The 19,996-nt window shown below is 42.7% G+C and overlaps 1 protein-coding gene across 14 annotated transcripts in view; it reads right to left on the bottom strand.

Annotated features, from left to right (window-relative positions):
• PCDH15 (protocadherin related 15) overlaps positions 1-19,996 on the bottom strand; it is a 599,229-nt gene that overhangs the window by 282,950 nt on the left and 296,283 nt on the right. The gene's annotated exons all lie outside the window — the stretch shown is intronic.

Below are 19,996 nucleotides of genomic sequence, written 5' to 3'. Positions count from 1 at the left end.
TTAGGGCATCATCCTCTGTACAAGAGCTCTCTCTCCATCCCAGATTGCCCGGCTCCTCCAGCATCGTCCAGAAGCAGACAGAACGGCTTGGGGACCTAATCGCCCGATGCCACCACAGAGCCAATTACAATTAATTGACAGCTCTAGAGGAGATGCTTCTAAATCACACCATGTGTTTCGTGAGCCACTTAGCCCAAAGATAACATTAGAACAAAGATACATTTTAATAAATCTAAGCATCAATTTGGAATATTTTGGAGGTGTTTAAGATCACTGAGTTCTTTACACTAAGACATTTTTTCTGATTTTTTTCCCCAAAATTTCAGAATCTCTTTCTTTGAAAAATACAGTCCTGAAGAGCACACCACAGCCACCAAACCCCTCTACATGGACCTTCTGCCCCAACTCATTTGCTAATGTCTCCCATTAACTGATCTAAACCTGGCCTCAATCTTCTTTTAATGAAAGAGAAGGAAGAGGATACTTTAACAGCTATTATTAGCTCTTAGTACCTGTCCAGAGAATAAAAACAACAAAAAAAAAAAAAAAAAAAAAGAAAAAAAAGAAAAAGAAAAAAGAAAGAAAGAAAGAAAGGAAAAAAGACTTTCAATTCCCCAGGCTTTCTTATAGCTCTAGCTCCCACGAGACATTTTTCAAGAAAAGTAGCTTATGAACAAATGCCTAACAATGTTTGCAAAATTATGTGGTGTATGGCCACTTCTTCAGTTCAGTATCTGCATTTGGGATGAGCCTTAGACCAATACAAAAAGGAAAAAAAAAACTTAATTAGTCTTTTACAGTTAGAAAAGAGAATTTTAATTCCTATACCTTTCTAGGGGGCTCTGGGACCGCTACCTGTTTTTTTGCCACTGCAGGGTTTTTTTTGCAACAGCTTGACACGCAACGTGAACAAATCCCATGTTTTGTCCCCACTTCCCTCAGCCACAGCACGAGGCCACTTGGAAGATTCCCCCCCCCCCCCCCTCCAGCCCCCCCCCCCGGTCCACAACAGCCCAGAGATCCCACCGGCGCTCTCCCGCGCCCGGCTCAAACGCTGCGCTCCCCTCCCGAGGCCGAGCTTCCCAGCGACGAAGCCCCGCGAGGCAGATCCGATGTTGATGCTGGCAGCCTGTGCCCTATCGCAGTCGTTTTTTTAGTTCAACTATAAGCTAAAAGCTGTGCTAAAATACTTGATTCCTGAGAAAAACAATGACATATGTGATTGCTTCCTTAGCTGGATAGCTTTATAATTAACTGTTATACTGTAAGTGATAGACATATAAATGGATTATGCACTTAAAAGTTCAAGTTGTGCCGGTTAGATAAGCTAGTTACACATACTTCGAGAGCAGCACAGATTGTGGTTTCGTTCTCATATTTATAATGCAGCCTCCATAAGCAATCCGGAATGATTCACAGCTAAATTCACAAAGAATTCTGAAAGACGCAGCAACACATTTTAAGATCTGAAGACCGAGAAGGAAAAAAAAATATCTGCAGCACTTTTGCACATTTTTCATTTAATTTTACTTTTCTCCGCTTCACCTGAAAAAAGGTACAAACTCCCTTTCTTTCACATTTGCCTTATTAAGTACAGGCAAATGAGAAACAGGAAATGAGTTTTCCACAAGCAATCCTTTCTAAAGGGATTTTTTTTTTCTAGAAAGTAATTAACTCCTGGCAGGAAAGCAAGTTTTCTTAATACAGAAATACCTGCTGATTAACTTAATAAACACATCGTAAATTGTAAACCTCAACAATTTTCACCTAGCTGGTTTTTAGCAAAATACTAATTAAACCCAGAATTTGGATATTGTTGTCCTGAGCCTCGAGTCAGGGGGGAAGGCCTCACAGTTTTCAAGGTTTGTTATATTTTAGTTCATCCAAATCACTGGGGGGAGGACTGTAATCATTTTCTACAAGAAAATTAAAAAAAAAAAAAAGTTTTAGGAACAAATATCGAAACCTTACTTCAAGCAAGTCATCTCAACTTTCCTCATTTCCACATCCAAAACCACGGAGGAAGCAGTCCACGCCGTTAAAGACGTACATACTGGGATTTTTGCCTCATATTTGTTTTCTAAATTCCCCTCCTGATACAGCACTGCATACGCATTCATATGTGTTTCTCAGTAATACAATATAAATGCTAAAGGTTTTTGTTACTGACAATAAATTATAAGAAACTTACTTCTCACTTTTTTACTAGAGTAATTACAGATATTTTTTCTACTGGCGCTGTCAATACCATTAATTCTGAATGTTCAGCAGTTAATTTGCTTAATTAAAATCGGTCAAAGCAGCCCAACATGCACAGCAGATAACTTCATTTCACTGCCTTGGATATTTAGAATCACTTGTTTCATGTGTTGATTCACAGTCAGAGTTATGTTTGCAGCTGAAGTTGCTTTAAAACCAATTCAAAATGCAAAAACTTGGAAAAACACAAGATAAAATCCGAGGTGTATTCAGTTTGCACATTTTCCTTGACGTCAAATAAAACGATTTTTAAAGCAAACCCCCATCTACCCAAGCAAAGTTGCATACAGGCTCTCCCTCTGCTATCTGGGAGGGACGACAAACTTTGCAGCGTGGCGAGAAAGTCAAAAAGCCTCATTCTGCCTGAGGAGGAAACGCTTCTCGAATTCAGAGAAACACTGCAAAATGCCGTGTCTGTAGGCCTGGTTGTTTAAAGAACACGAACTTTTACTTGCCTGGGTCTCCGCGAACCGCAGCGCCCCCGGGGTGTGGGCAGGCCTCTGCGCAGGCGGGTGCTTGCCTTCGTGGGTACGTGGCTGCACCCTGCAACATTGGGATTAGGAGCACGGGGTAACGTGCAAACATTAAGAGCTGCTTCGGGGCCCATTTAGCCCAACACCATCAGCTACCTTACAGGGAAAAATTTTAAAGCGTTCCTTAAATGCATGTAATATGCATACTTGTATTTTCAGATATTTATGAAGGTTAATTTAACTACAGGTTTACATGGCACATGCTGGCCAAAAAAGACAACTGAGCATCTGTAATGAACTGAGTTAAAACCTGAACGTTTTCTGTGACTCGTAAGTTATTTATGGGCGACGGCGTCTGCTGCCGGCGAGTTAAATGTAAAGCGCTCGGTAACACGCGCCTGCGACCTGCAGAACTGAAGAGGTGACAAGCAACAGCTGTAAGCTCGAGAAAGGCGGAAAGCAAATACATAAAGCAAACGTCAGGCAATTAGGCAACAGGATAAACCCCAGGTAACAGGCGGCAAATTGCCTCGAACGCTTCCTTACTCGAGCCAAAGCAGAGCTCTCTGCCACCTATTTAAGGATGCGGGGTGTGCAGCACGCATCCCCGGAGAATCCCTTCCGCACGGGAGCGCCTCGACCAACCGCTCTAAATAAAACGTGTCCTGCCCTCTCTGTGCGCCGTTTACTTTCATAGACTCCGGGGAACAGGACACGAGCAGAGTCACCCTGCCAGGTGGCAGCCTGGCGGCGACAATAACCGGCGCGGGGCGCTGAGGTCCGCGGCGCTGCGTGCTGCCCTGGAAGGGGAGCCGAGCCGCCCAGCCCGCCCAGCGCTGTCACACCTCCAGGTTAAAACGCTACCGCTGCCACTGACCCAGTGCACCCGGAGCGCGACGCCAAGCAACACGTTCATGGTGACAAAATGTGTTTGTATTGTCACTGCTGGCATGCACCAAACAGGCTCACGCTCGGTGCGAGCTTTCAGGCTTAAGTCATGCAGAGGGCTCACAAACGGAGTAAAAAGATTTAACTCTTTAAATAAGAGGGTTTGCGTTTTTTCCCAAACATGCAGCAGTTCACACTTTATTCTTCTTATATTCTGCAGGGAGCAATTTCAGACGCAAGGGTGGAAGAGCTGTAATAAGAGCCACCAGCGGCGTGGGGCTAGACTGTTCACGTGGCAGCAAGACACGCCACCTCGTGCACAATACTTCCGAATTTCCGCTTGTCGACAGCTTCACGGAACAGCAGTGCATCTGCAAGGAATGACTTTCCTTCCAAACCGGCTGAGCGGGGGGACCGCCTCAAGCATTGATACGGCGGCACTGTGCTCATTTAGGCTTCCGGTCCTGGCCTCACCTGCTGGGATTGCTCCTTCATACCTCTATCAATAACCGGTCCTACAAACTCTGCGGCCATCCATCACATCTGAAAAAGAATCTGTTACTTCTCATGGCTTCTTCAAATTGTTCTTCCTTTCCCCCTCCACTTTTTTTTCCTAGCATGGCTCACTGTTTTAATCTGCCAGATATTGATCTTCTGTACTTTCTTCACTTGGCAGCAACCCTTGCTTTCTGAAGGACCTCCTCTACTTGAAGCAACTCCTTCTTCCCTGCATTTAGCCATGAAAGCTAAGCTTTCCTTCTGATTTTCTCAATCCTTTTTTGCTAGTATGCATTTCTTCAGAACGTCTCATATGACGCCTTCAAATCGGCTCCATGTCATCTGCAAGAATTTAACTTCAGGCTTGCTTTTAACAAGGTTCATTGTAAAGTAAGCAAAACAGTAACAGATACACAGATTTTTTTTGGCTTTGTTTTTTCCATGAGCAACTTTTCTTGTTTCATCTATGCATGCACCCCTGCATTTTTCTGTTACTACACGTACTTAGTCAAGCTGTTGTTTCTTCTCAAAAATAGATAGTTCAGCTTTTATTTCTTCTAAGTATCTGTCTGAAAGAAACAACCTTCATCAATGAATCACTGCATTTATGCATTCTGCTACTGATTTGAAAGACTTCTAAGATGACTGAGATCTTGGAAAAAACCATTGATATTTTAAATGCTATGTAAGAAAAAAAAAAGCATTCAGAGTATCTAGAGTATTTCTAGTGAACTGTACTAGTCCTGTTGAAGATGCCTTTTTTCAAAGTCCAGACTCCGCAGTCTAGCATTTGCAATGAAAAAATGTTACGGAGAAAGTAAAAATAATGCATTTAGGTCGCTATCTTAGTAAGTGAGAAATAAGAAAACTATGTTTGTCTTACGTTTTCTTTTAGTAATGAATTTACATTTGCTGACCTTGGTTCTTTTGACGGACTATTATGTACGAACACAAATAGAAGATAAGTAAGAGCTAAGAAAGCTGCTTTTTAGCCTGCTATCAGTAATTGGAGTTTAAATAACCAGATTCAAATAGCAAAGATTAACATCTCCTTCAACAGGTAGATTTTATAAGATCTTGGATTTTATCAATCTTACAATTCTTGGGAAATCCCATTAATACTTCATTTCAGACCTACTGCATAATCCCATTTCTATTTACCCACACCTCTCTTGCTCTTGTGCACACCAGCTGGGTAAGAGAAACGATCGTGCTCTCCCCGTCTATTTAACTCTTGGCCTCACAGCTGCTCTCATCTGCACGACTGCCCGCTACGATGCAGGCAGGATCCCAGGTAGGAACAAGAGAAATGCATCTCATTTTTCATAATTATCTGAATTGCTAAACAAAGATAATACCTTCTCACCATCGTAAAGATCTGAATGACTCCAAGCAGCAAAGTAGAAATTCCACATCCATTTATTAAGAAAATATTTTCTGCTCGTTAAAAAGTATTTTCTGCTCTTTGTGAAGCAAAATTAATATTGTATAACCATTTAGACAGAGATATCTCATTAATGAACTATGAGGGTTTTTTTGTAGTGAAAGTTATGAAATTAAAGTCAATGCACAACGCAAAGGCAAGGAATTAGCTAAAATAACCTCAGCTCTTCATTGAGAAGTTAAAAGAAGTGTTATTTGGTCAAAGACAACATTAAATAACAGAGCCATCTTGCACCTTATTCTCAATGATCAGCACCATCCACGAGAGACAAATCTCGGTATCATTAACTACTTCTGTAGAAATGAATGAAAACGCTTGAAATGCGAGAAGGCAACGGATTCTGCCTTTACAGGATTACTGAACTTAGTAAAAGTCCCGGGTCAAGTGGCAAGGAACAGTTTTGAGGCTACTGATGCAGACCCTTCCCTAGAAAATTGCTCTGCTCTTTCTCCACAGAACAGCACTGCAATGGTCCATCTACACCGAGCTGCTTTCCACTCTGAGTCTTTTACTGGTCTGGGGGATTTTTTTTTTCTTTTCCCATTCAGTGAAGCAATGTTGTATTCTCTGTAAGGCCTGATTAAGCGTCCTGCTGAGAGAATGACTATTATTTCAATCAACTGGTATTTAAATTGAGCCAAGCAGTCCCTCCGCAGCACACCAGCGGTGCGATGGAAGACACAGGGAGCCCTGGCCAGAGGGGGTGGAAGGGCAGCACTGTGCCAGCGGTGCATATTGAAATGCTCAGAGCACTAATATACACATATATATATATATATGTATGTATATATACACACTTTTTTTTTTTGAAACTACCTTGCACAACTTCACTCTTCCTGTGAGCAAATTTGACACTTAGTTCCATCACTACTGTACTTACAAAGGATTTATTCTGCAACTACTCAGAAAGATTTTTTTTTGTGTGTGTGTGTGCTTATGTATTTTTAAGTCCCCTTAAAACAGGATGGTGCAATGCTGTAAACACAGACGCTCAGATTAGTCGAAGAAAGCAAGGAAATATGGCGCTCGGCTGCCACGGGGTGTTTTGGCTCTCTTGTCGTCCTGCACTTTCTTAGCAGGGCTTAAGGAATGGGCTAACCCTGCTCCTTGTACTTTTATAACCCTTTTCCTATTTGTAACCGCTTAGTCTAAATTAAGAGCACGGCTGACTAAACGGAGTATTTTAACACAAAGACTAGGTAGGTTCTCAGCCGTTCGTGTCACACCAGACCAGCCCCTCTCAGGCAGTACGTTAGCCGACGAAGAGCGAGACTTCCTGGATGATCTGCTCATCATGCCCTCATCAACGCCCTCCAGACGAGCAGAGGTATTTCTTAACCACAGCAAGTGCCGCAGGGGCCGAAGATCAGACTCTACACCTGCGTGACACAGGCACGTTAGAAAGGACAGGCCCAGAAAATTCCATAAAATCGGCAAAGAGGTGTCAAGCAATACGACTCACCTACCACCCGGCGCATTAATCCCCATCTCCTACTACAGTCTTTCGCTTCACGCTTGAAGGTCTTTCAATAATAAAGGTTCGCCTCCCACGCTGACTGCACGTATTACTTACTTCAGGCCCCAACTCCAGCGGCTTATCTCACCGCTCCCATCGCCAAACTGGTTTCCACGCTTAAAACACAAGCCCACACAGGGCTGCTCCTCCTCAGCTTAGCCCAGCGCTTGTCACCTTCCTTGCTCCGAGTGCTAAGGCAACTAGCGTGCATCAACCCACCTCTCTCTTCCCAGGAGCTTCCTTTCTGGAGCAGGTCTGATCCCCCGCAGCGCGTTTTAAGAAGATTTAGGCCAGCCGGGGCCAAGTTTCTCACAATCGGTGTTCCCCCAAACCTGGACCAATTTATTCACGGTGCAGTGCCCTGGGGAGCCGCATGGACCCCACCGGTGGTCCCGCAACATGTTCTCCACTGCCAGAGGAGCGCTCCATCACCTTCTGCCTTATCTCGCGGTGTACATCTCGTTTTATCCCTGCTGAAGAACACCGCACGGATAGCTCTAGCTGGGTTCTTCCGTTATCCCAAGTGGATTTTTATCTTTTGAGCCGCAGCATTCTCTCCTGTCCTGCAGGATTTTTGATGATTAAACCCCCCTAGACAGACCAGTAAAAACTTGGCCTGATTATCTGAATCATTCTAAACTTGCTAGTTCTGCTACTTTCTATTTTGTACCACTGTCAATTAAGTATCAGCAGAAAGTTTATGGTACTTTGCAACAAGGCATGGTAAGAAGTCCGTCAGCAGAGTCATCCCTGGTGAGAGGGTGTTCTACCATGGTTAAGCATGTCCCAGTTCAACCAAAAGCAGTCCTTCGTTTCAGTCTTGTACTTTCTATCTTGCACTGCTTCATACTGACCAGCCCTTGATACTTTCCCGAACGTACCTCTCATCACTGTCACAGCTTTCTCTCCTATCCCACCAAACTGTTTTCAAGTTTTGAGTTACTGTATTGAACCGTTCCTTATTTTAATCCTGAACATCCATGGAATAAATCCTTTTGCTCTTTTCAAATTACAGTTATCTCATAAATTTTACTGCTAGCAACGTATCAACAAGAAAAAAGGTAGATGAAAGCTATAAATTAGAGGCTTAGTAAAGATTTTGAACTTGTATATACTGTATTTACCTCAATTGTTTTATTAGGCCATAAACTTAGGAATGGCCATACCAGCTTTATCTTCACCCTGCCATCTTCCAGGTTCTTCGGACGCTCCTTAGTTCTTGCATTCAGGATTTTACGCACATCTATCGTACATCATTCCGTTTTCACTTTTCTGGACTCAGGGATGCCAAGGCTACGCTCTCGTTCTTTATAAAGCCTTCTGCACCTTTCATCATCCATATTGCCCTGCTCTCTGTCTTCAGCAGGGCTTCAGCAACTCCCTTTGAGTTCAGTGATCACAACGGTGCAGAATACACAGTTTATCATCATTTTACTTTCTGTTTTGCTTTCTGTTCCTATCCAACATCAGATTTTTTCCTTGAATGCTGAAGGACACTTAGCTTGTATTTTCCATTAAAAAATACCTGCCTTAATCCTAGTTTAGTATTTCAGAACAGCAGCAGTTCGTTGTTTTATCTGCACAGAATACCATGGTATTCAGCACTTCAGCGTATTCGTTATTCACATCTACTAACTTAAAAGATTTAGCATCAACGGCAAACTTCTGAAGAGCACAAGGTGCCACTGGAACCCACTGATAATCATCCTCCGCACAGAAAACTATTATTCCTACCTTCCCTTTCTGTTTTAACAACCTATTTGTCCACTCAAGAGCCTCCCGCCTTTACCCCATGGCAGCTTACTACACTGCAGGAAATCCCAAATTCTGGTCTCCTTTTTCTAGTTGTGGTCCTACTTCCTGAGGCTCTCCTCTCTACATTGTAAACAATTTCTCTTACACTTTAGGCTAAAAAAACAACCATTATTCAATTAAATCACTCATGTGCAACCATGCATTCCTGACAGGCTCCATTCCCCATCATTCCTCTAGCTCCCATTTTCTCCTGCAATGTTTTCATCTCTAGCTTAATCAGTTGCATGTTCTTTGTATAACACTTTAATCATCTTTCAACATACTGCAGCGTTTTTTCCTTTCAGAATAAAAATTCTTTTTCATGGAAAATCCTGCTTAATCTCCTTTACTCACCTCTTTTCTCCAGGACCCGGCACTTCTTTGGTGGCAAGAGCCAAGCTCACACTTTGGAGGGCAGCAGGACCAGTCAGTATTAATGGGTAGGGATGCCACTGCTCACCATAATGAGCTTCATGAGCTGTTACCATTGCCTTTTACTGCCTTCTAGCTAGATTTTAATTAACTGTTGCAAAATGTATTTTCATCTTATGCTGCCTCCTGTTTCCTTTGCTAAACTTTTTCCATTTGTACAGGAATCTGACTGCCCCTCATTTATCTTTTTGTCTTCCTTCCAAATTAATATTCATAAATCAGAAATCAAATCTGTAATAACTCATTTCCATTACAATGGATACAGCGCTTTCAAATTTGTCCTTCTCATCCTCATGCCTACATATCTTACTTTCTCTTTTCTTTGTATACTTGATTTTGTCCCTTGAAACACAATTTTAAAACTTCCTTGGAAGACTGCTTGCCCTCTGACATGTTCTTTCAAATGTAATCCAACTCACTGTGGTGCAGGTCTTCCCTTCAAATCCGTCCCAGGCTCCCAGGAAGGCAGCCCTCTCCTCCTGCCGCACGCTGCCTCCCAGATGAGCATTACCCTTCACAGCCTGTTTTCCTCCTCTCCCCTCTCCCTTTTCCCCCGGAGGAGCACCGGTCTTCTAGCACCACTTCACTTCCTCCTGCTCTGAAACCAGCTGGTAGCAAAAACCCCTCTGGCAAATTTAAGCTAGAGTGCACAGAGAGCACCAGGCAGCTGAACAGAGGCGGAAAATCAGGTGATTTCCTCTATAGCCGATGGCAAGCCCAGGTTTCATTTGCTGGATATGCCCTCCGTCTGCAGCGAGCTCCTAAGCGGACACTGGTTTTCTTTCCCTATGAGGATGCAAGGGTCTCCTACTAGGAAGACCGTAGAACAAAAAACAAACAACTGACTGTGTAGCCCTCAGTAAGTCTATTGGAAAACTATAGGTATTCGGCAAATAAATAAATAAAAATCATATAAATAAGATGAACAAAATGTTTTTTAAAAATGCAACAACCTCCTAAAAATAGAAGTTCTTCTGTGACTCTTCTTAAAGACTCACAGAACATATATTACTCCTGCTATTATTTTACCGCTAAGTGTTTCCATCACATTCCTATCAAGACATCCTCTCCCGAGGAAACAGCTACCTCCAAAGCTTCAAGAAAAGGACAAATACATTTGAGAAAAAAAATCCAAGGTCACCTGTCTGAAATACTCCTCTAGTATATGCATCCCTTCACCTTCTACCAAAGCATAAGATGTGTAAGGACTATTTGCCTCTCTAGCCAAAGTGAAAGTGTGTATAGCTCTAATGGGTCTATCACCAGCACTACATAATGGTCTTAAAAGGCCTGTCCAGAATGTTTTTGCTTTACCAAATAGCAAAGATTCAACAAAGAAGAAATCAAGGGTTCTACTGAAATAAAAATTAGGTCTCCTTTATAAGATGCATCAGCTGGGTAAGAGTTTGTCATCAAACATCTTCCTATGAACCGACACAGTACAAGAGTGCACCCTATTCTGCAGATAATTGTGCCTCTGCTGTTAAATCATGATTTACTGAAGTGATGCATTTTCTGTTAATTATAACAAAATTACAAAAATGAACCCTTCTCTCTGATATCCCAAGTGATTTAATCACCCAAAAAAAGAAACTCGAATACTGTAATTAGTTGCTCTTGGTGGGGTCACAAGTCCAAAAATGGATGTAGAAGCGAGGAAAAACCTGAGAGAACAGCTGTGAGATTCGAAGTTGTATTTGTCAGGCTTCATCGAGCCTTCAGCAGAGCACCAGGAAAGCAGGGCGGCAGTAGTGGTAAACGCTATACTTGGGCCAAACGCAACGCCTTCTAATGCTAGGGAGCTCTAGCCGGCTATCAGCAAGCCTCCAGTCGTGTCTGTGCTTTGATTCCAGCAACCGAGAACCTCAGGTGCAGCAGAACTATAAAGTCTAAGGCAAAAATTCCAGCATAAAACCCATCCAGGCAGTAAGTAACACGCAGTAAGACACCTAAAATCCACCGGGACCCTAAAGCAACAGGAATCCAGTGCAGTCTCAGAGTAAACAGCCAACTGAAAAATATGGCTGAGTTCACAATTCCCCCTAGGCTTTCACATCTGGAAAATCACACAGCGTATGTATTGCTGAAGTAAATATTTCTACAAGTCTTAAATTCTGTTACTCACTCTTTTTTTTGCATTTGTTTGTTAAGGAAGATGTGTTAGAATGGATTCTATCTTTATTTAATCTACTTGAATTTCCTTTGCAAGATAAGCACAGAAATCCATTAATTGAGGAAATCTGACCTGTCAGGAACTGGTTTTAAAAAAAGGTTTTTAAACAGATGAAAATCTCAAGAAATGAAAGTAAGTGTTTATAAATATGTACATGTTAATGCCAAAATTCAGATTTTAATTAAGTGCAGAATACCTGTCTTTCCTGTTTCTCAAATGAGTTGCAGGATCTCTACCTTTGATTACAGCTTCAAAGAGAAATTTGGTATTTATTCTCTTAGAAAGCAAAAGTGTATCACACCTCTGATGTCTTAGTGCATAACTAAAAATCCCAACTTTATGGGAGTAAAATTAAGTAACGTTAGTAGCAAAAATCTCCTTTACAGAAAGAAATGATTTCGTTAGCAGCCAGTGACGCTTGAGCTGTGCTGAATATGAAAGAGGTAAGCCCTGTTAAAGTGTTTTGCATATAAAATTAAAACACCAAAGAACTCGGTTACCGTTTTTCCTCTGAGAAACGGTTTAGCAGGAATGACCTCCCCCACAATTTCTTTTAGCAATACTGAGTTCCGTAACGCGGATCCTTCTTACTGTAGGCCCAAACTTTTGTCTTAGATGGCTGTCTTAGGTGCTCAAAAAGATTGCTGGAAAAGCTACACATATGTAAAACGGAGAAATGACATAAATGATGTCTTGGCATGTTAGAATGTGAAAAAAAAGTACCAAATACTGAGCTCTTCTTGTGGACTGTGTAAGGTTAGTGGTTAAGTGATGACAGCTTATGCTTCCTCAGGTATTTTACAAACATAACTAACAAGGTTGATAGGTGAGCAAGAAGGTGGCTGAAGGGTTGCCCACTAGAAAATAAATGAATAATTCAAAAATGAAAAATTCAGATAGAAATTTTTGGCTTTTACTGAACTGCAACAAGAAGGAGCATCTAAGAAAGAAATCCCTAAATCTAACCTTCATTTTAACAGAGTAGTTGCTGCACGGTCTCTCTTGGAACTGAAAGGTTTGTACCTGTAGCCCTACAGAAGGGTAGTTGCTGGCACCAGTATTCAAAATAAAAACTGTAAATAAGGAAGATATGCATATGAAATACATTATGGTTATCAATTCTAGCTAGACCTTTAATATATCCCAGGAGGAGGCAGCTTGCTTTCTCAGAGACAACACAGGTTAACGCATTGGATCTAGTAACGGCCGAGGTTTCAAACACAAAACACGCAAGCAGATCAGACCCGTGAGAACATTCCCCGCCGTTCGATGGAGCTCACTGCAGCATGGGGCGGCGGTGCAGAAACAGCATCATCATTGCAGGAGCACACAGCGAACGTGACGGTAAGAGATGGTCATTGGGAGCTACCCAGGAAATCGGATACGGTTTGGGTCTAGGCCCCTAAAGAAGGATCGTAACTTCTCCTGAGATCTACAGGGTTGTTTTCGACAGTCTTTCAGAGGCAAAGTTAGGAGCAGCAGCACACCGTCTAGGGCAGTGGACAGCCCGAGCAGCCAACAGGCATCTGTAGGGCAAGGGCGAAGCACTTTATGTTCACATAAACAAAAACTTTCCACACAGCTCTGCAACATGTGCTTCCTTACTCAGCTGCTGGCAAGGCACAGGGAGAGGGAAAACACAGCCTGGAAAAGGCCTGCAAAGTCTCCACCGCATCCCATATCCCCAAGCTCTGGAGTCCTCTTCCCAGTAGAGGGGAAGACTGGAGAAGAGACCTGTATTCTGATCTCTGCTCAGAGCTGTGGGAACACTGTCCTTCCAGGAGGGACTTGGCAAAATACAGAATTAGACATTTAATGACATATACCAAGCCTAAACCCAAAGTGGATGTCTTTTAGGTTACATAATCTTTATACAGCCTTTTGATTTCTCTTCCTTTACACCAAATCTTTAGTTCTGGATCTTGAGAAGATTGTTCCATCAATGGGGTAAACTGGTGATCACGGCAAGAGAGGCAGAGCGAAGTACTTCAAGCCCAGAAGGGAAGAGTGCGCTGGCTGAGTGCCATAAAAGGTAGCAGCACTCCCCTTGAGCAGTCCTTCAAAAGGTGGCAACTGCTGCTGGAAGGGAGCATGAGGCTATAAATCCCCATTACACGTGCTCAAGACCAGAAACAACTGCTCATGAGAGAACTGTGGATGAAGGACACCTAATTTGGGGATCTGGTATCAGTCCAGCATCACACTACATTTTCTTCTGTCGAGAAGGAAATGCTTTTAGGAATGTGCAGTGATGGCCTTCAGCATCCTGGAGAGCTGCAGGCTTGAAGAGTTTCCAATAAATGCTGAAAGCTGACAGCCAAGCACGACTGCAATTTGGAGCTCTCTACCTAGCCTGTCTCATTCCCAGCATCAGACACCCAGAGGTCTCTGCCCATCCCATGGACATTGTCAGTTCACTAATCTCTTCTGCGTCTGGATGAGCAGCAGCCCATGCGCAGGCACGCAGGAGGGTACCGCTTTTCAGGGCTTGTGCCGTACCTTCCTCTGTAACACCAGTCGAGAGGGGAATCACTGGACAGGGCAGTGATCAGCGTCTGAGGGACAAGCCTGGCGCGTTTTGCTCTCTAGGGTATTGTCAAATACACTCACCTCTCCACACTACCTTGGTTTCATGACTTTTATTACCTTATGCATGGCAGAACCGCATGCTAATCCCATCTGGTTCCCCCAGCATCACAAGCACAGGGTAGTTACTGCACGCAGAAAAAGCACTTCGTTATTTTAAAAGCAACCCCCTGCCTTTCTCCTGCTTGAGACTGCTCGGCGTGGCTTGTCTTTTAAACAAAGCAGGCCTCCCAGTTGTCTCTTGATTTCCCGAAGACGGTAACAATCCTTAAAGTTTGGACAGATTCAGCCTGAATGAAACAGAAACTTCAAGACAGGCAGGAGAGGAACCTTCTGTAATTTAATTCTTATTCTAATCTGGTCTCAGGCACTCAATGTGAAAAATTAGAATAAAATACTCACCAACAACACTAAATTAGAGAAGTTAATGTTACCCTACAGGAAACTGTTCCTTGTAATTTCTACTAAAGAATTACTAGGTAAACTAAATGTTAACATCGAGAAACAATTTTCTTGATTTACAGAAACCATAAAGTTGTCTACATGTAGTTCAAAGTGTTTCTGCCTTCCACCATCACCCCCTTTCCTTAACCTGCAGAGTAAAATAATGGTTCATTAGTAGGTCTTTATGGATTAGAGCAGCAAATAGTGGGTCTGAAACAGTTTTATGAATTAAAACTCAGCTTTTTGTTTGAGACTTTAAATTTTCATTTCATCTTGGAGTTCCTAGACAGAATTACATGCAATGAACTTAACAAACATTGGGGGAAGAGAATACAGTAGTGAGGGAAGCAATGAAGAAAAGAGGGGCTTATATAATCCAGTCCTCTTGTTGCATTAACAAAGCTGGGGACTAAGTTAAATATTTATCTGCAGGACAGGTGTATGAAGAGCAAAATTACACTGTGCTTGTGTCTTAAGCCACAGAGCAAAAGACAAGTTCATTTCCGTGCTTATTTAGATACTGGCCTTACGGCTAAGACTTGCAGCAAAGATACTACTTGCAACAGGAATACCTGGTAAGCAGGACATAGTTTTCATGTAAACACTAAAATCTTAAAACATCTGGATTTTAGTGAGCTGTCAAGACACAAATGTTGCGACCATTGTTAGTAATGCTTTATCTTTACATAGCATTTTTCAAACAACAGCAATATAATTTGACTCTGCAGAAACCGAGGTCCAGAGAAATGAAGCTGTTTGTACCCACTGCCTGCAGCGGGCCAGTGCTGGCTGAGCTGGGAACCGAGAGCAGTCCAAAGCCCTGTCTAGCAGCTCCTGCTGCGCCATCCATTAATAATCACCTGCAATAATTCATTCGCTTGGCACTTCTTAAGGCCTCGCGGTCTAAAGCAACAATGGCTTTGTAATTCAAGATGCAACTTGATAAGAAGAAGGTTCTCCCCTACTCCCAAAATAAATATTCACCCTCAAGAAAGAATGTTTAAAGAATACAGCTCCTGAACCATATTTTACAGTATAGACAGTTGGAATGAGAAAAACACTCAGAAAAGGAATAAAACAGGCATAAGACATTTCATTACATCTCCCATAACTGATCAGGCAGCATCCAGCTGCTTTTCGTAACTAATTGAGATTATTTTTGCATTATTTTAAAACTAAAAAAAAACTAAAAAAAAAAAAATAGAATCTGGCACTCTAAAAACAAGACATCCTTGCAGAATGCCTCCGGAACTGCTGAAATGCATGTTCTGCTGTGAAGGAACACAGATTTTCTTCCATATCCATCAAAGAACATACTTTGTTGTTCACAGGTGCAAAAACTAAGTAGACTGAATACATGTTAAATTCTAATGCCAATGAATTGTGCAGTACAGAATAAGAGTCACAGTGTTCTGAACCTTTCATCAGGTCAAAGGAGTCGGAAGCTTCGCTCCAAAGACTGCGTTGCATGTGTTTGCCGTTTGTCGGCAGCACTACAAGCTCCTTCCCCCCTGCTCATGCACAAAGCAAGTCAAGCAACTTACTTAAAATCGTTACTCTGTTCAAACCGCTGCGATCGCTCTGGGGCTGGAAGTCAGGCTGCTGCTTCTCCTAGTTTATTGGCATGGTATGTATCTGCACAAGTAAGGAGGAAGACAAAGCAATGGCGTGGAGATTTTAACGGCCCAAAATGCTCAAGCAAACCAACCAGAACAGGAGGATGCTGCGTGTGAGGTAAGTGGGGTGGGCTGAAATACCCCCAACTGCCCGCAATCAACCCCAAGGGCTTGTTAAGACGTGGTCATAGCAGTCCACAAGAGGATCAGACTCCCCAACACACCTTCCCCCCTCGATTTCCTGCTGGTACGTACGTGCCTAATTGCGATGCTGCTGCCTCATTCCATTATGAGCTCTGCCAAAGACTGTTTCATAATCAACAGGAATAGCAACAATGTTATAAGCTCCATAACACTGCAAATCTGACCTGTAATTTTGTAAGCCCCTCCTTAAAAAACAGGTTTTGCTATTTCTCTGCTCATACCAGAGAATCCAAAATTCTTTAAAAAGTAATGAAAAAAAACCCAGCTTAATTCCATTTCTCTCCTCCTCCGATCCTTGCAATCTGTCACTGCCCTAAGTCACCTGATTCTTCACTGCATAACTATCGATAAAACAATATTTGAGAAATGTCTTACCCTTTTGTGCAGTCTTCTCTTTGCCATACCATGGCAAACTGAATCTGTGATAACTTTAAAATGCGTAGCAGCACCACCAAACACGTGTCACTGAACTTCAGTGAAGACATGATGACATCTTTCCTTTTCCATTCAATACCGAATGGTTTTAAACAGTGGCTGTTTAGCACTGCAAATGCTTTCCCTGTTATCTAAGTAAACAATTACACATCTGATTTACACCTTGAAACTATGTGCTTTCATAAATTCATGAGTACTTCACATTGCCTCTGTGATACATTTTTTTTTTTTTATGTAGCTATTACTAAAAACACTTGAACTGACCAGGTTCCACTGCACTGTACTAGCAAAATACCCTTTGTGGCTATATTACACTCAGCGTTTTCAAATTCACGCTGCCTGAGGACAAGCAGGTGTTACTATTGTTTCCTGCAGTTAATTTTCTTGCTGCAAGAGACCTTAAAACTAAGACAAAGGAAGAAAGGCGGTAGCAGATGGCTGCATCCTTTCCGAGCTACTTCCTTCGCCTAACAGTCAGTTAGTGTGAGAAATAACTTTGAGGAGTTACAAAAAGATCTGGGCCAAAGCTATTAGACCATGAAGAAATAATCTGTCCAACTTCATGATTCGGTAAATTAAAGACAGTAACATGCACGCAAAAGGAGAGCTCCCGTAACAGGTCTGCGGAAATGATGAGCATCTGCAGCTCCGGGCAACGTGGGATTTCCGAGCACTTCCACACTGAAGCAAAGTTACGGAGTGAATTGTCCAAGTAAATTATGAATCTGGAAATATCTGTCTTATTTTCATCGTAAAGATATTGCTAGCTCTGTTGGATTCAGAATCTGAAAAGACCGCAGAGGTTTCTGACAGCTCTCCCTCGCTCTCCCTGAGCCTGTGGCCCGGAGAGTCCCCGTGGCCGGGGCTGCTGAGAACGCACAGGAGCAAGGCGAGCGTGCAGCTGGACCCAAGCCTCAAAAGCTTGCGGTGCTTCGACCGGCCAAGCTCCAGGATTTGTTCCTGAACTTAGCAGGAGCGAGGACCTCTCTCCTTGCTGCCTCTGCTACAAGCAGCTTGCCTCTCTGCGGAGAACAACTCTTCCCTTCAGGTCCTGACGGCGACAGGGCCACTGCCAAGTTCAGCTGGGGGCCAGCGAGTTGGTAACAGGCCCCCAAAGCTACCAGCGTTGCTACGTGGTGATTTCACTGGCAATTACAGGGCAGGCTTCGAACATAGGAGAGAGAAACCATCGACTGCTGCACTGCGAATACACCGGAGTGACACAAAAAGCAGGACTAAATCAGGGAGTAGAAAAGCTGACTTGCAAGAAAATCAACCTTGCTCGAATGCTGCACCCATTTAAGTGAAAAATTAAGCCCTATTTGATTCCAGACAAATCAATTCAGCCAATACTCAGCTCTGAGAAGTTGCTTCCAAAATACTCGAGTCATTCAAGTAGTCTAAAGATTATCTCAGTCTCCATCAAGGTAAACAACCCAGTAGCCTTTTTAAATACCAATCATAGAGGAGAACCGATAGAAAGCTAGACACTTAAAAATGGCAGGGAGAGAGAACGGAGTCACTCGGGTATAATCCCGTTAGATTTGCACTCCAGCGCTGGGAGAATTCCTGTTTCTGGCTCTACGGCGGCTGTGAATAAACACAAGCGACTTTACGGACGCCCGCAGTGGCTCTGCAGCCCACATCACTGTGGGCTACATGGGTATATCATGGGCACGTGCGTACTTCCTAGATCTAGGCGCTTGATCTCCTACTTCGGTAAAAATTATTCCTGTGCTCCAGCTTCGAATGGTGCTACCTAGTGTATTTGTGAATTAAGACTGTTAGGGTAACGGAGTTTGCCCTTCTAGTATGTCTTCATTTGTTTCAGCCATCTTTGGGAGGGTAAAGAGCACGTATCACTAATTTTCACAGAATAAAGTTAAGCTGAATTTCCCCATGTGAGAATTGATGAATCCCTGCATACTTACAGGGAAAAACAACAACAATAACAAAAAACAATCAAATACTTTTGAAAATTAGTAACAAAGAAATTCCCGATTACTCTCTTGACAGCGCTACTATACTTTTAAAGTAATTGAAAAGCCTTCTTTTATAAAGTCCTGGAAGTCAAGAAGCCCTTAAGCAGAGACATACACATGGTGCATAATTCTGAGATACCTACTTCCCTAGGACAAGGCACAGAGCACTAACTTTTCCTCTACTACATGCACTTGCATAGGAGCATCTCTGCGCGCGTGCGATGCTGTGACAATACCGACGAGACGCCTGTCTGTTCCAGCTACAGCGACAGTGTTGTAACGCGCCCACCCGCTTAGAGACAGCGGGCCACGAACAGCCGCTCAACTCCTCTGCAGTTGCGCGGTGAAGATGCTCTTCACGTTCTGCACGCTCAACAGGCAAGTGCTTTCAGGCTACAGCAGTTCAATCTTCTCATGAAAACATTAGGTGTTATACTGCCCTATTACTACACACAGGCACACAGAGATACAGCTGTAATGGAATGCTGTTCGTGGGTATAAATTAATGTTAAGACCAATATTTCTATGGGACAAGTATCTCCACTGCGAGAATTACCGGGGGAAGACAAAAATGAGATTAGAGCTTGGACTGCTGACTGCAAAAAGAAGTTCTGATCCAAGAATCAAAATAGGCTACAACTAGCAGATACTACTTGTTTTGTCTTGCCATGGCTTCAAGTTGATGCACTAGGGGTAGACCTTCTCAGGCCGATGCTAACACGTAACAAAACACAGAGGAGCAAGCGAGAAGCTGAGAAGTCTGTACAACACTAATGTCTCTTCCAAGAGCAGCTGCTAAAGGAGTGAGCTGGCATACAGGAGTACACTGAAAAAAGGAAGGAAAATTCTTTTCCCAGCTCTCCCAAAGAGCCTACGTCTTCCTGAGCACTAACCCCTCCCCTGCATTTACCTACACCCCAAATAAAACCATCTGGCCTTTGTATCTTTTGATGCTATTATTACATACAGTTCTTTGGAGTAATTCTTCCTAGGTATGTTATACTTTCTTTACAGTAACTTTTGTGACCATAAGCACCTGTAAGAAGGCAAAAGTTTCATAGCTCCTCCCTTGTTTAAATCTCAAACACCAGTAATAAAACATTCTGATACAAGTGAAAGTTTGCAGTGACTTACTTGCACTTCAAGATTTGATGCCAAGTAATAGAAATTATTCTATGATACGTCAAATCCCCTCTCAACCAAAAAATTAAGAAGAGTAATACAAAGCTGCAGATCTGGGTAAATTCATTTT

The sequence above is a fragment of the Rhea pennata genome, chromosome 7 (genome assembly GCF_028389875.1).
Source record: "Rhea pennata isolate bPtePen1 chromosome 7, bPtePen1.pri, whole genome shotgun sequence".
NCBI classification, from domain to species: domain Eukaryota; kingdom Metazoa; phylum Chordata; class Aves; order Rheiformes; family Rheidae; genus Rhea; species Rhea pennata.
Note: the sequence above shows the minus strand (reverse complement) of the source record. Positions and strands in the feature narration are given on the sequence as shown.